Source organism: Lissotriton helveticus, chromosome 7 (assembly GCF_964261635.1).
Source record: "Lissotriton helveticus chromosome 7, aLisHel1.1, whole genome shotgun sequence".
Taxonomy (NCBI): Eukaryota; Metazoa; Chordata; class Amphibia; order Caudata; family Salamandridae; genus Lissotriton; species Lissotriton helveticus.
Genome location: NC_136068.1, coordinates 1,399,383,406 through 1,399,396,399, shown reverse-complemented (window position 1 = coordinate 1,399,396,399; position 12,994 = coordinate 1,399,383,406).

Below are 12,994 nucleotides of genomic sequence, written 5' to 3'. Positions count from 1 at the left end.
ACACATAGAAAGAGGAAAAAAGAGGAGAAATAAACATATTTCATCTTGTTTAGTCTCACCTTGGGAACCAGGAGGATTTGACACTTCCCCAGGATTACATGATTTTGTAAATCTAGGGCAGCATCAAAATCCATGGTTGTTGCATGAGAAAACCCACTGCAATACCCATGGAGTACGGTGATGCAGCAATTTGCTCTGTGTTTTACTCAAGTCAAGTCAAGAAATACTTTATTCGGTTCAATATTCAAAAACCATAAAAGTACAAGACATGCATAAAAAATGGTCCAAAGATCACAATACAACATTAAAAAGAATAACATTCTACAGTTAAAAAAGAGATATGCCACAGTTAAATTATTGCAGAATAAAAAACTTGATACAGGTTACAATAGGCATGGTTATGGTGGAAATTCTATGTCCAGTTAATCTTCTTTCCCAATCTCACTGCAATGGTTAAAAATTTGGCCACATTGTAGATTTCCCAGATGCTTGTTAACAGTTGGAGATACAATAAAGCGGGTTTTACCTGTCTAAAACCTCTCCCCTTTAATAGGGGTATAATGAATTTTCTCCTGATATCGTTAAAGTGGGCACAAAAAAATAGGTAATGGGCAGTATCCATGATTGAATGACCATCACAGTTACATAAATTCAGATCCACATCCCTGGTCCAGCCAGAGCGGCCAGTAATTAACAGGTGAATTTTATTCAGTCGGAACTTAGTAAGAAGATACCTGTGATTTGGGTTGTTGACGATCTTCAGATAAAGTTCCGGTGCGTGGTCTGAAGAGACAATCAATTGGTGGGACCGAACAGAGGGCTTTGTCAGCTCCCTGCTTTCTCTGTCCATCCCACTATGCTGCAAAAAACTATTCTTTGCCCATTTCATGTCGGCTTTCACGAGGGTGGATGGTTTATGGAACATATCGGGTCGTCCCAGCTTTACACATATCTGTTCAACATATTTCAGCCAGGGAATCTTGTACCAATGATCTAATTTTAGGCAATCCTTCAAGATTTCATGGTTAACTTCCAGCTCTAAATTGAGCCAGACTGATATCCATTTTAAGAGTGGGGCCATAGAGACTCGATCCTCCAAGAATTCCACCCCGCATTCCTGATGTACAATGAAGCTGGCAGTGGATCTTGGTAAGGAGAGTATTGATTTTAAGAAGTTATCTTCAATCACTTGAAGGAATTTCATGGGCCTAAAGCCCCACAAATCTGCACCATGCATGGCGATAGCAATACATTTGGCAGCATACACTTTTAAAACTGCCTCTATGGGCTTCACCCCAAGTTTGCGGGAGAAACCCAGTACCGCCGATATGGATCGTGCCAAAACCTTTTTTTTCTCCAACATTTGGGGGTGCCAGGTAGAACGGTCATCAAACACAACCCCCAAATAAGGGAATCTTGAAACTCTTGATAACTTGTGGTTGTTACAGTGCAGGGTCATGACATTCTTTTTGGCCTTTGCATTGTGTCCTACCACCATAACATGAGATTTGCCAAAATTGATGCTCAGATCCAGTTTTTTCATAAAAGTATAAAAAGAGTTCAACAGACTTTGTAGACCCACTGTGGTTCTAGCTATAAGAGCAGCATCGTCCGCATACAATAATGCTGGCAGTAGGTATTTCCCTGCCCTGGGTATATCCTTACAAGCTGTGCTCAATATTCCACCCAAATCGTTGATATATAGTGTAAAAAGCAGGGGAGCAAGAATGCAGCCCTGCCTAACACCATTGGTGATACTAATTTTCCCTGTACAATTCCCTTTTCTGTCATAGCGGACCGTGGCAGTAAGTTCCCTATGAAGGTCAGCTAGGAAATACACAACATTTGGGTCAATTTCAATACTAAGGAGCTGTCCCCACAACTTGGATCTGTTAACTCGGTCGAATGCCGAGGACAGATCCATAAATGCGATATACAGGGATCCCTGCTTTGCTTGTGTATATTTCCCTATTATCAATTGTAAGTTTAGACTTTGGTCAATGGTGCTGCGCCCCTTTCTAAAACCATACTGAAGGGGGGAGAGGGTATTGGTCTCCTCTAACCATTCAGTCAGTTTGCTAAGGACCACTCTCCCTAGGACCTTGACCGCGGAATCAATCAGGGATATGGGGCGATAGTTTCCAGGATCCCCTCTGTCCCCTTTTTTGTATATAGGGACGATCACTGATTGGGTCCATGATTCTGGGATTCCTACTTTAAAAATTCTGTTGAAAACTCTAGCTAAGATTTTGGACCAGAATAAAATATCAACTTTAAAAAGATCCGCGGGGACCCCATCCGGCCCAGGGGCTTTATTGCTGGTCATTTTCCCAATGGCCACGGCCACCTCTTCCTCATCTACTGTTAAACTATAAGGGAGTTGAGAGAAACTAGTCGTGTCTTCAACTCCAGTGGTTTCTTGTTCATAGACAGATTTAAAGTGCAGGTGCCATTTTTCTTCTTGGATGCCACAATCCAGATCGTTATTGCTTGAATCCGAGAAAAAAGGTTGGTTCACCAGGGCCCAAAATTTGGCGCTGCTTTTCAAAACATCAATTGAGGTCAGGTCGGCCCAAGCGTCCTCTCTGATCTCGCGGCGCCTATTTTCAATGGTGGACTTGTATTCTTTCCTAAGGGTGGCCACAAGCGTTCTATCTACTGGTTTGGCTCTAAGTGCTAATTTTAGCTTGTGATTAGCAGCAGAACATTTATTATCAAACCAGCCTTCCTTGCCTTGGGTTTTCCTTTTACCCTGTCGCGTCAGGTTGGACAAGATATCGGCGCAGACCCTTTTATACGCCTCTATTACCTCATTATCCTCCGCCTGATCATCCATACAGAGTTTTATGGCCTCCTGACTGCTGATACACAGGTTAGTAAAAAAGTCCTCAGGAATTATCTTACACCACCTGATTCTACGAGCCTGGTCAGTTGACCGTATATCACATTTATCCACCAAACTCAAGCTACTTTCCTTGATGTCAAATACATTCTTGATTTTTAATACAACCAGATTGTGGTCACTATGATGCGACCTTACAACGAAGTAATTGATAATTTGGCTCCCGTAACTACTACTCAAAAAAATGTAATCAATTGTGGACCCACCTCCATGACCCATGAAGGTAGGAATGTCCTCCTCCCCCCCGGTCGGCAACATCAACCCATTTTCAGCCAACAGGGATTCTAAAAAAGTTCCCTGCTCTGTGTGTTCGAAGTGGATATTCTCTTCTTCCGGGGGACCAAATAAAACGTTGGGGGGACATTTGTCCTGGCAACCGTGAACATTGAAATCTCCCAGTAAGATGACAACACATTCAGTCTCTATAGACTCCTTAAAGTTAACTAAAAAAGAGTTTAACCTCAGCAGATTATCAACTGGTTGTTCCCTGTCAAAGGAGTTATAGAAATTTACTAACAATACCGTATTAGAGCCCCTATGTGTTATTGAGACTGCAAGGCAGTAAGGACTACCGGTAGGAATTTCTTTATAAGAGCCCGGGATCTTGGCCGATATTAACGTGACCAGACCACCTTTGGCCCGCCCTCGCTTTGAGTTTACTGCTGGAAGAAAGAAAGTGGTGAAGCCATCCACAGTGAGTATGTTGTCAGTGGCCCATGTTTCCTGCATGGCTATTATGTCTGTAGTGCCTATGAGGTCTCTCCAGTAAGGGTCAGCGATTTTACTCCTAAGGCCCGCAATATTCCATGTGGCCAAAGTAATCCCCCACCTGTCCTTTTCACTTTCGTCTATCGCACGAAGTGCTGTACTTCCCCCAATACCCTGGCCTACAATAAGTGCCGGGTCAGAGTTTGTCACACTATTTAGTTCTTGTGTGGGCTGACTACCCTGCAGGGAGGTAGAAGGGATAATTTGCACCTGTTTGATAGGTGAACACGATTCTTGTCAATCTACCCACTCCATAAATGATGGGCACTCGTAGTGGTTGAACGTTGGAACATTGAAATAATTTTCTTGCCCATTCCCAAAATGCTGGTCATAGTGTGGGTAGCTATTTTGGGGCCCTGCAACAAACCCTCCCTGGAAAGGTCTGGCCCTTCTTCTCCTGGCTAAGTTCCAGCCATCCTCACCGCCCTCCTCCCAGCCACGGGGGTACACCTCCCATGGGGGGTTAGGCCTCTGTCTGTTTTTGTGGTCCTGTGTACCCCTTAGCTAGCTCCATCTTTTATCTATTTGATTCCCCTGTGCATAGAAGTAGGAGAGTGGCCTGGCAGTAACCGTGCTTGTCTGGTAGCGCGGAGCGCCGGCAAAGATATAATTTGCCACCTGAGGGTTCTCAAAGGTAACCACAACGCAGTCACCTTTTAGGTTCTTCCTGTTACCACCAACCCAAGGGGTTCTCTCGATCATGAGGATATTACTAGGCATGCCAGATGGTAATGGGTAGTTTTTTGACAACCAATGACAAACTTTATTTTTTAAAGCCTGGTAAGATTCTACTTCAGTTGATACAAGTTCAGTGACCCCGGTTAGGATCACTACATACGAACATGCATCCGGGGGAAGATGGACATTTCTCCGAGACTCTCTCTTATCATTTTGGGCCTGGTCAGGTTTAGGGGTCGGGGGTGTGGAGTCTTTAGATGTAACTTGTGGGGTAACCTTAGATTTGGCTGCGTTTGAGATTTGTTTAGGGTTGGGGGTTTTTAACATGGTGCCAACTGAATTGACAATGTTACTAGGGTTGACAGATACATTTGTTTTAGTAGTAGGGACACTTTTATTAGTCACAATTGGCTTATTCGTTGCGGTATTTACTTGTGGCACCTTATTGTTATTTAAATTGAAACTAGGGGCACTTATATCTTTATGAATATTTTTTAAAATGGTTTCTAGACAGCGTAGCCTAACTTCAATAGGTTCCAGGAGAATTTTCAGCATTTCAAGGACGTTATTGTTTGCCATACTTAGGCTCATTCTGTCCTCACTAGGTCTAACATGATTATCTACCGCCCCACTTGATTCCAAGATTTCCTCTAGACTACTGTCTATGACAGTGTCATCTGGTAGGCTTAGGGGTAGGCCAACATTAGCTTGGTGTACACCCCCCGTGTCAACAGTGTCAGAAACCAGGTTACAACTCATATTTGTCAACACCAAATCTGGGGTGGGTAAATCTTGATTTTGGGTGATTTGTACTTTTTTACCTTTGCGACTAGCAGGCTTCTTAGTCTTTTGTTTAGGAATTGCCCCCTCTTTCATACCCCTTTGATGTAATTCATTAACCATAGAAACATTTTCCATAGATACATTTTCAGATACAGGTTCAATTTCAACTGAGCCGGTGTCTACTAACACGGTGAGATTAGGGGTAGCCTCCAAATCGTCTTGAGAGCTCAAGACATCATTTCCCCCCTCAATATGTACAGTGACAAGGGTATTTGGGCCTGTTACAGCGTGTGGGGTACGGGCTTGGGCTATGAGGCCTAAAGAGGATCGACTAGCCATAGCCAAGTCTTGGGACACCCTTCTGTCCATTAAAATGATCCCTTCGTCAATTAATGCATTAGTCCGAACGATAAAATCATCAAGGGTACCAGTCAATTTTTTTACCCCAGCAGCTGCCATACTTCTGGTCTCTCTACAGTTCATAACAGACCCCTAAAAAATAACAATGGAAAATTATAACAATTATGCTAGTTGAGCGAAAAAGACAATCCGATATGTCTGTCCCATATAATATCGAAAAATTATTTGTAGGCTGACTTACAGTTTCTTAAAGGTCCGTACTCCCAGGGGCTGATGACCAACAAACAGCGTGGGTGGCCCAGGCCAGGCTCCTCAGGCCTCTGAGGGCCACAGAGGGCCCACCCTTTGCCCGGGCTTAGCCCCAGGCGCTCCCGCGCGCTCCCGCGCAGCATAGGACTCCAATATTTATATGCCAGGAGCCAATGGGACGAGTTTGTTGGAGGTGGGGCGGGGCGGTCAGGGAGAGCGGGGCCAGGTGACTCGGCCACTGACACCGGGACTCCTGGGAAGGCGAGTCCCGGGTCGCGCTCGCAGCCCTGCAGCCTCACGCAAGCACCACAGGAACAGCTGAAGCAGGGGAATCCGAGCCGTCAGGCAGATGGGGAACGAAGCGGGACCCGCGGAGCGGGTACCGCGAGTCGTGGGTTCAAAAGCCTCGTGAACAACAGCAACACCGGTTCCAAGTGCAACAGATGAGTACTCAAGTTTTATGAGGCCGCTCAAAGCCATGCCGGTTGGCCTTTGCATGGCTTCAGAAATTTGACTCAGAGCCCTGCACAAGTACCACTTTACATGGTGCAACAGTGATGCAGGGCTCTCATAAATAAGCCCACTAATGCTTAAATATGTTGGTGAAAGGTAGCAGTGATGAACGAATGAGAGATTGGGTGATATGATCAAAGAAGAAAAGGTATTAATAGAATGCTAAAGAGCTAAAGCTGCGAGTCAGACTTGGAAAGATGGGATTGAGAAATGTGGAAGATAAAATCACCATTAACAAGTTCCACTGGTGCATTATAAATGAAAGGCACCATTATTGCTCAACGTCATTTTTTATATGCTCATATCCCTATGACTGTGCCCAAGGATACCAGTGAGTCAAGACTACTTCCTTTTGGAGCTCCTGTAGCCCCATTTTGTAAATCAATAGCGCCAGTTATGTTTTATATGCCCTGCTGCTCCTGGGACAGCGGAAAATGTTGATCTCTTTAAACCTTTCTGTATCACTGAAAATCCTTCTGGAACCTTGGTAGTAGGCTGAAAGTGTGAGGTGGTTGAAAACGGCAGGTGGTAGCATGATCGAATATGGGGAGCTCCTCTCATAGTACATTTCTGGGAGGCCTTCTAAGGTGTGTTACTCCAGTGGATGTATTCTAAACAGACTGTAAATGCTGGAAATATTGTGGTGTGAAAGGTGATGAAATGAAATTGAAATACAATTTGTAAAGTGCATCTAACACCCAAGGGTGTCTAAGCGCTAACTCAGAGAGAAGAACTGCAGTTAGCAAGAGGATAGAATTATTGGTTAAAAAGCCAGGTTTTAAGTACTTTCCCAAATGCTAACAATTCAGTTTTCCTTTACAGTTCCAGGAGAAGGGAATTCTAGAGTATGGTTGTGCCCACAATAATGCCTCTCCTGCCCCAGACAGCTTTTTTGTATTTGAACTCTACAAGATTGTGCACTGAAGCAGACTGCAATAGTCTCGGTGGGATAAACCAATGAAATCTGTGCTTGAGGTGTTGCAGGCCTCTGCCATGGAGTGCCTTGAATACGATGCACAAAGCTTTGAAATGAATGCTCATCCTGACTGGGAACCAGTGCAGGTGACAAAGCGCAGGGGAAGCAGATTCGTACTTAAGAATGCCCAGAAGCCAGTGGGCAGCTTTATTTTGGTCATCACATTTTCCTGATATTGATGGAAAAGGTATTACAATAGTCAACTTTGAGAATACAAGGGCTTAGGTCACAGTTTTTTGCAGATTAAGAGGAATAAAGGGGAAGATCTTTCTAAGACGTTTTAGCGTGAAAAAAGAGGCGAAAGTGTTGACTTTGTCCTCAATGAGTGAGTTTACTATCAACAACTTTATTCAAGTTCTTCACCTTGGTTACTAGTGTAGGAAGAGAGCCAAGTTCCTGCGGCCACCACAATAGAGACCAAAGAGAAGAATTTTTCTCAAATAGTAGGACCTCGGTTTTATTGGAGTTGAGCTTTAAACAATTCAAAGCCAATGAATTCTCAACCTGAAGCAAGCAGTTATGGAAATGCTTGGCAGTGTCAGTGCGGTCGCTGGCCACAGATATAACAATTTGTGTGTCATCGGCGTAGGACACTACAGAGAACCTAAAGGACTGAATCAGTTTTGCCAGTGCGGCCACATAGATATTCAAAAGGGCAGGGCTCAGCGAAAAGCTCTGGAGAAATCCTCAATACAGTGTCAAGGTTAGAGAGTTAAAATCCATGAAAAACACAAGTTGCTCTCGATCAGTAAGAAAAGATTTCATCAGTGAGAGTTTACACCCTTAATCCCAAACAAGGGGAGACGGTCTAGAATGGTCTAAATAAAGGCTGTTATTTCAGTATTCATAGCCATCTCAACCATTTTGGCTGGGAGGTCGAGTTTAGAAATGGGCCAAAAATTATTGGGCTCTGTATTGTCTGGATTCAGCTTTTTCAGAAGCAGAAGGACTGACGTTAATTTCCATTTGATAGGGAAGCTGCTCATGCTGAACATGTGGATAAAAATGACTGAGAGATGCTCCACGATGGTGTCCGGTACTAAACGAAATACCTTGGGAGGACACGGATCAAGCAGGGAGTCCTACTTCATTTGGTGAGGCCGGTTCATAACTTGAATCGTTTTGGCCACCACAAGTGTGGAAGGGTATGCTCAGATGTGAGTCCCTTGCTCACTGCACCATCAGGATTCAAGCAAGCCGGGCCGAAGACGGCTGTAATGCCAGAAACCGGTCCCCGGAAGATTGTTTCCTTTCCAGGAAAGAATTGGCTTGGTAGTTTGGTCTGCCCTGTTCCCATGATGCACTGGGCCAGGGTCAGACTAATTTGCATGTAGCCAGGTTCTGAACTGGGATGGTGCAGTGAGCTAAAAAACGGTGATGGATCAAGCCCTGATCTTTTGACTGGGTAGGAGTGTTCTGCTTAATTCAGATACTCTGTCCATCACCACCCCCCTTTTGAATCGGTTCATAACTTGAGCTGTGGTGAGGGGCGAAAAGAACAATAAAGTGGGGTTGTCACTGAGACCCCTTCAAAGTCCAAGATACACTCCATAGATGGATTTATGGTGATAAAGCTGAGGGACGAAAGCTGCATGGAGGAGTGGTTACTTGAGAAGGGGCTACAAAACTGCATTTATCTTATTCTGAACAAAAATTGCAGGAGAATCACAAAAAGCTTGGCTGACATTGGTATTTATATTTTCGGGAAGCTTGGTAAGTCTTTTCACTCTGCATGTATGCACTTAAATGCGTTTAATAAGAATGTAAATGCATTTTTGATGATCCTACTCATGGTTGTCAATATATTGTAAAGAAGTGTTCAGCCATTTACAAGAACTTTGGAAGAACCATTACCAAAGGAAGTGCCTGTAACATTGCTTGGACCTCACCTGCTCCCACTCTAAAGCAATTGGACTCTCATAATGTACAAGTTTGCAGTGAACTAAGTAGTCTTCTACTCTATGAAAGTCACCATCCAAGAGCATTACGCAATAATCTTCCATTTGGCCAATTCCTGTGCTTAATGCACAACTGTGACACTCTGTGAAGGTATATGACATTCAAGCAAAATACCTTTCCACCAACTTGACCTTACGTGACTACCCGCTGAAGATAGTAGCTTAAGCATGTAAGAGGGCAAGGAATAATCATTGGGAAGCTCGACTAGAGACACGAGAAAAGGAACCAGATGAATTGATCACCTGTGTGACCAATCATGCCTTCCAGAAAACATCAAAAAACATTGGTCAGTCCTCAAGACAGGTACCCCAGACATCCCCAGCCAGAGATTGCATACAAATGGACACAGAACTTGATAGACCTTCTTGTCCATACAGGACCTCAAGCCATCCCTAGGATATCACAACTCACCCTCTGAGGGTTACTCCCAGGAACGGGTCACTACCCATGTGGAATATGCGCTGTATTCCCATTTACACAATCAACCAAAGAGGTCAATTTGGGAGAATACCACCCATTGCCACAAAAATGACATACACACTGTAACACCAGGAATTGCATTTACCTCATGGCCTGCCCCTGCACATTACATTATGTAGGGATGACCACCAGACCAATAAAGACCTTGATCATGGAACATCCCTGAAATGTTTGATGTAAACAAGCCAGCACCAAAATGTCAGTACACTTTCTCACTGTCAATCACACACCAGAAGGCATCAGGTGGGCTGTTCTAGAGGCAAATGATTGCTGGGAGCAAGGCTCATTATTCAAAAGAAAACAACTTTGGATATTTCATCTCAGGGCCCACTTACATGGGTTAAATGATGCTAGTACCTGGCATTAATGTATCAGATCAATGTAGATAACAAGGAATCCTGCAAAAATTTCAAATTGCTGGGGCAGGGCAATAAGATAATTGAAGAAAATAACCCTAGTCAACTAAAGGTCCATAACCAACAACAGACCCTATACGCTAACAACATGATATAGTAAAGTCAGTGTAAATGGGAATAATGTTTTAAAATTAATTTCTTTAATTGAAAATAGTTAAAAAGTATTTCAAGACATTTATCATAAAGATAATCAATTTTAGATATGTTGGAATCATAACATCAGACATCAGGTGGACTGTTCTAGAGGCAAATGATTGCTGGGAGCAAGGCTCATTATTCAACAGAAAACAACGTTGGATATTTCATCTCAGGGCCAACTTACATGGGTTAAATGATGCAAGTACCTGGCATTAATGTATCAGATCAATGTAGATAACAAGGACCCCCTGCAAAAACTTCAAATTGCTAGGGCAGGGCAATAAGATAATTGAAGAAAAAAAACTCTAGTCAACTAAAGGTCCATACCAATCAACAGAGCATATACGCTAACAACAGGATATAGTAAAGTCAGTGTAAATGGGAATAATGTTTTAACATTAATTTCTTTAATTCAAATTAGTTAAAAAGTATTTCAAGACATTTATCATAAAGATAATCAATTTTAGACATGTTGTGATCATAACACAAAAAGACACCATGTATGAATACAGTTGAACTACAGAAAATTGCTACATACAACAAAGAGTATAGACAACAGATATTTTCTGGTTAGTGCAAATCTCGAAAAATATGTACAGAAAGATGATAAACAGAGAGTGGCTGTTAGATGGATCTTCTACGCGCGTTTCGGTGCACACTGCACCTTCATCAGGACCACAACATTTCCAAAAAAGGTAAACTATAACCAAATGAAATACACTGAGTTTCAGGATAAACATATAAGATGATAAAATGCATATCTTCACCAAATAAAGATACGTATTATTACATAAAGCCAAAAATTTTGTAATTAGCTCCATAGTTAAAAAACAAGTGAGAAAGAGAAGGGTGCAGTGCTCAAGCCGTCACCCCAAGATCAGAAATCATAAGTGAAAGATGGTGATAGAGTGATGCACATACATGTTTTAGATCTCCAATAGATAAGAAAAAGGAAGAGGAGAGAGATACTCAAAATAATGAAGTGCACAAGCAAGTGAAATCTACCCTTCTCCCACAAAACTGGTTACTATAGGTAATCTGTATGCTTACACTATAATGGCCATTAAAGGGGCTCCGTATGGAGGACGATCAAAAGGCACCCAAATCATGGTAAATGTGTAAGGGGGTCTACAGATAAGACACAGATTATTTATTAAAGGTGTGAAATGAGGCAGGGTATAATCCTTATCCTAATTATTGTCAAAAATATTTACCCTATGTGAGAAATACGGATGTGTATACCTCGACGATTGTCTTGTCAATGTCAGAATGCTTGTGCGCAAATTGACCTAATTTTAAAGAAACTATTAAAAAGATACTACTGAGGTTAGAGTGATAAAGTTTAGCCTAGAGCAGATATATTTACTCAAACATAAATAGGTAAAGATGAATACCTGAGGAAAACTGAGAGTAGTGTTCAGGTTCAGATAGTTCCTGTCTGAAGGTTAATAGGGTTGAGGACCAATGGTTGATTATATGATAATTTGTGTTCACACAGCAGGCATATCGATGAGCAAGGCCCCAGGAATAATGGACAGGTTAGGATAACGCAGTCACTAAATAGTACTTCTTAACAGAGGGCGATGTCGGGTCCTCTGGTAATAAGATACAGTCATGGGGGTGTAGCTTAACATGGACGTTTTGAAAGATAAGTGAAGAATAGTGCAATCAGGAAAAAATACTTCCTATCAACAGGCAAAATCAGGTCTTTCTTCACTACATAATACTTCCTAACAGAGGGCATTGTCGGGTCTTCTGGTAATAAGATACGGTCATTAGAGTGTAGCTTAAACTGACAGTTTAGGAATTCAAGTGAAATATAGCACAATCAGCAAGACCACTGACTCATTGTCAGTGAAATTGCTCTCCCACCCTCGCAGCTCCACCATTAAGTGAGGTGCCCCTGCCCCTGCACTCTTGAGTGTTGGTGATCGAGGCCCTCCTCCACCCGCAGGTTTCCCTGCGCCTCATCCCTGGTGGTCCAGTGGACCTCTGTCTCCTTTCTTTCTTTCTGCTCCTTCACTCGTTTTTCTCCCCTTTCTATCTTTCACCTTTCTGCACCTCTGCTCTTTTGCGCCTTGTTTCTGCCCATTTCCCTTTCTCTCCCTCTGCTCCTTCACTCGTTTTCACTCGCAAGCTAGCATCACCAGCCGACACCCATGGACCCTTCAGCTGTCACCGCTGCCGGCACACCTGCAGCACCACCAAGAACACGGATCCAGCACAACCCGCCCACAAGAACACAACCGAACCGAAGACCCTGCAATGCATCCTCCTCAACGTCCGATCCCTCCACAAACACGCCACAGAAATCTGGGACCTCCTCGACAGCACAACCCCAGACGTAGCATTCTTCACCGAAACCTGGACCAACACCACCTCGGGACCGGACATCGCCATCCCCCAAGGTACAAGATCTCCAGGAAGGACCGCCCCATACCCCCAGGAGGAGGAATCGCCATCGTCCACAAATCCAGCCTCCGCCTGAGCACACTCCCTGACGAGTCCACAGAACTGATGGAACACCTTCACTTCAGATACTGGCCAGCCCCACCGCCGCCCTCCGAGGAACCCTCATCTACCGACCCCCTGAACCCCGCGGACCCTTTGCCAACTCCATCACGGACATTATCTCCCCGCAGGCCATCGCATCCACCAACTACACCCTGCTGGGAGACCTCAACTTCCACCTCGACAATCAACTGGACCCCAACACCACATCCCTCCTGGACAACCTCCACAACATTGGACTCCGCCAGATCGTGACCGAGC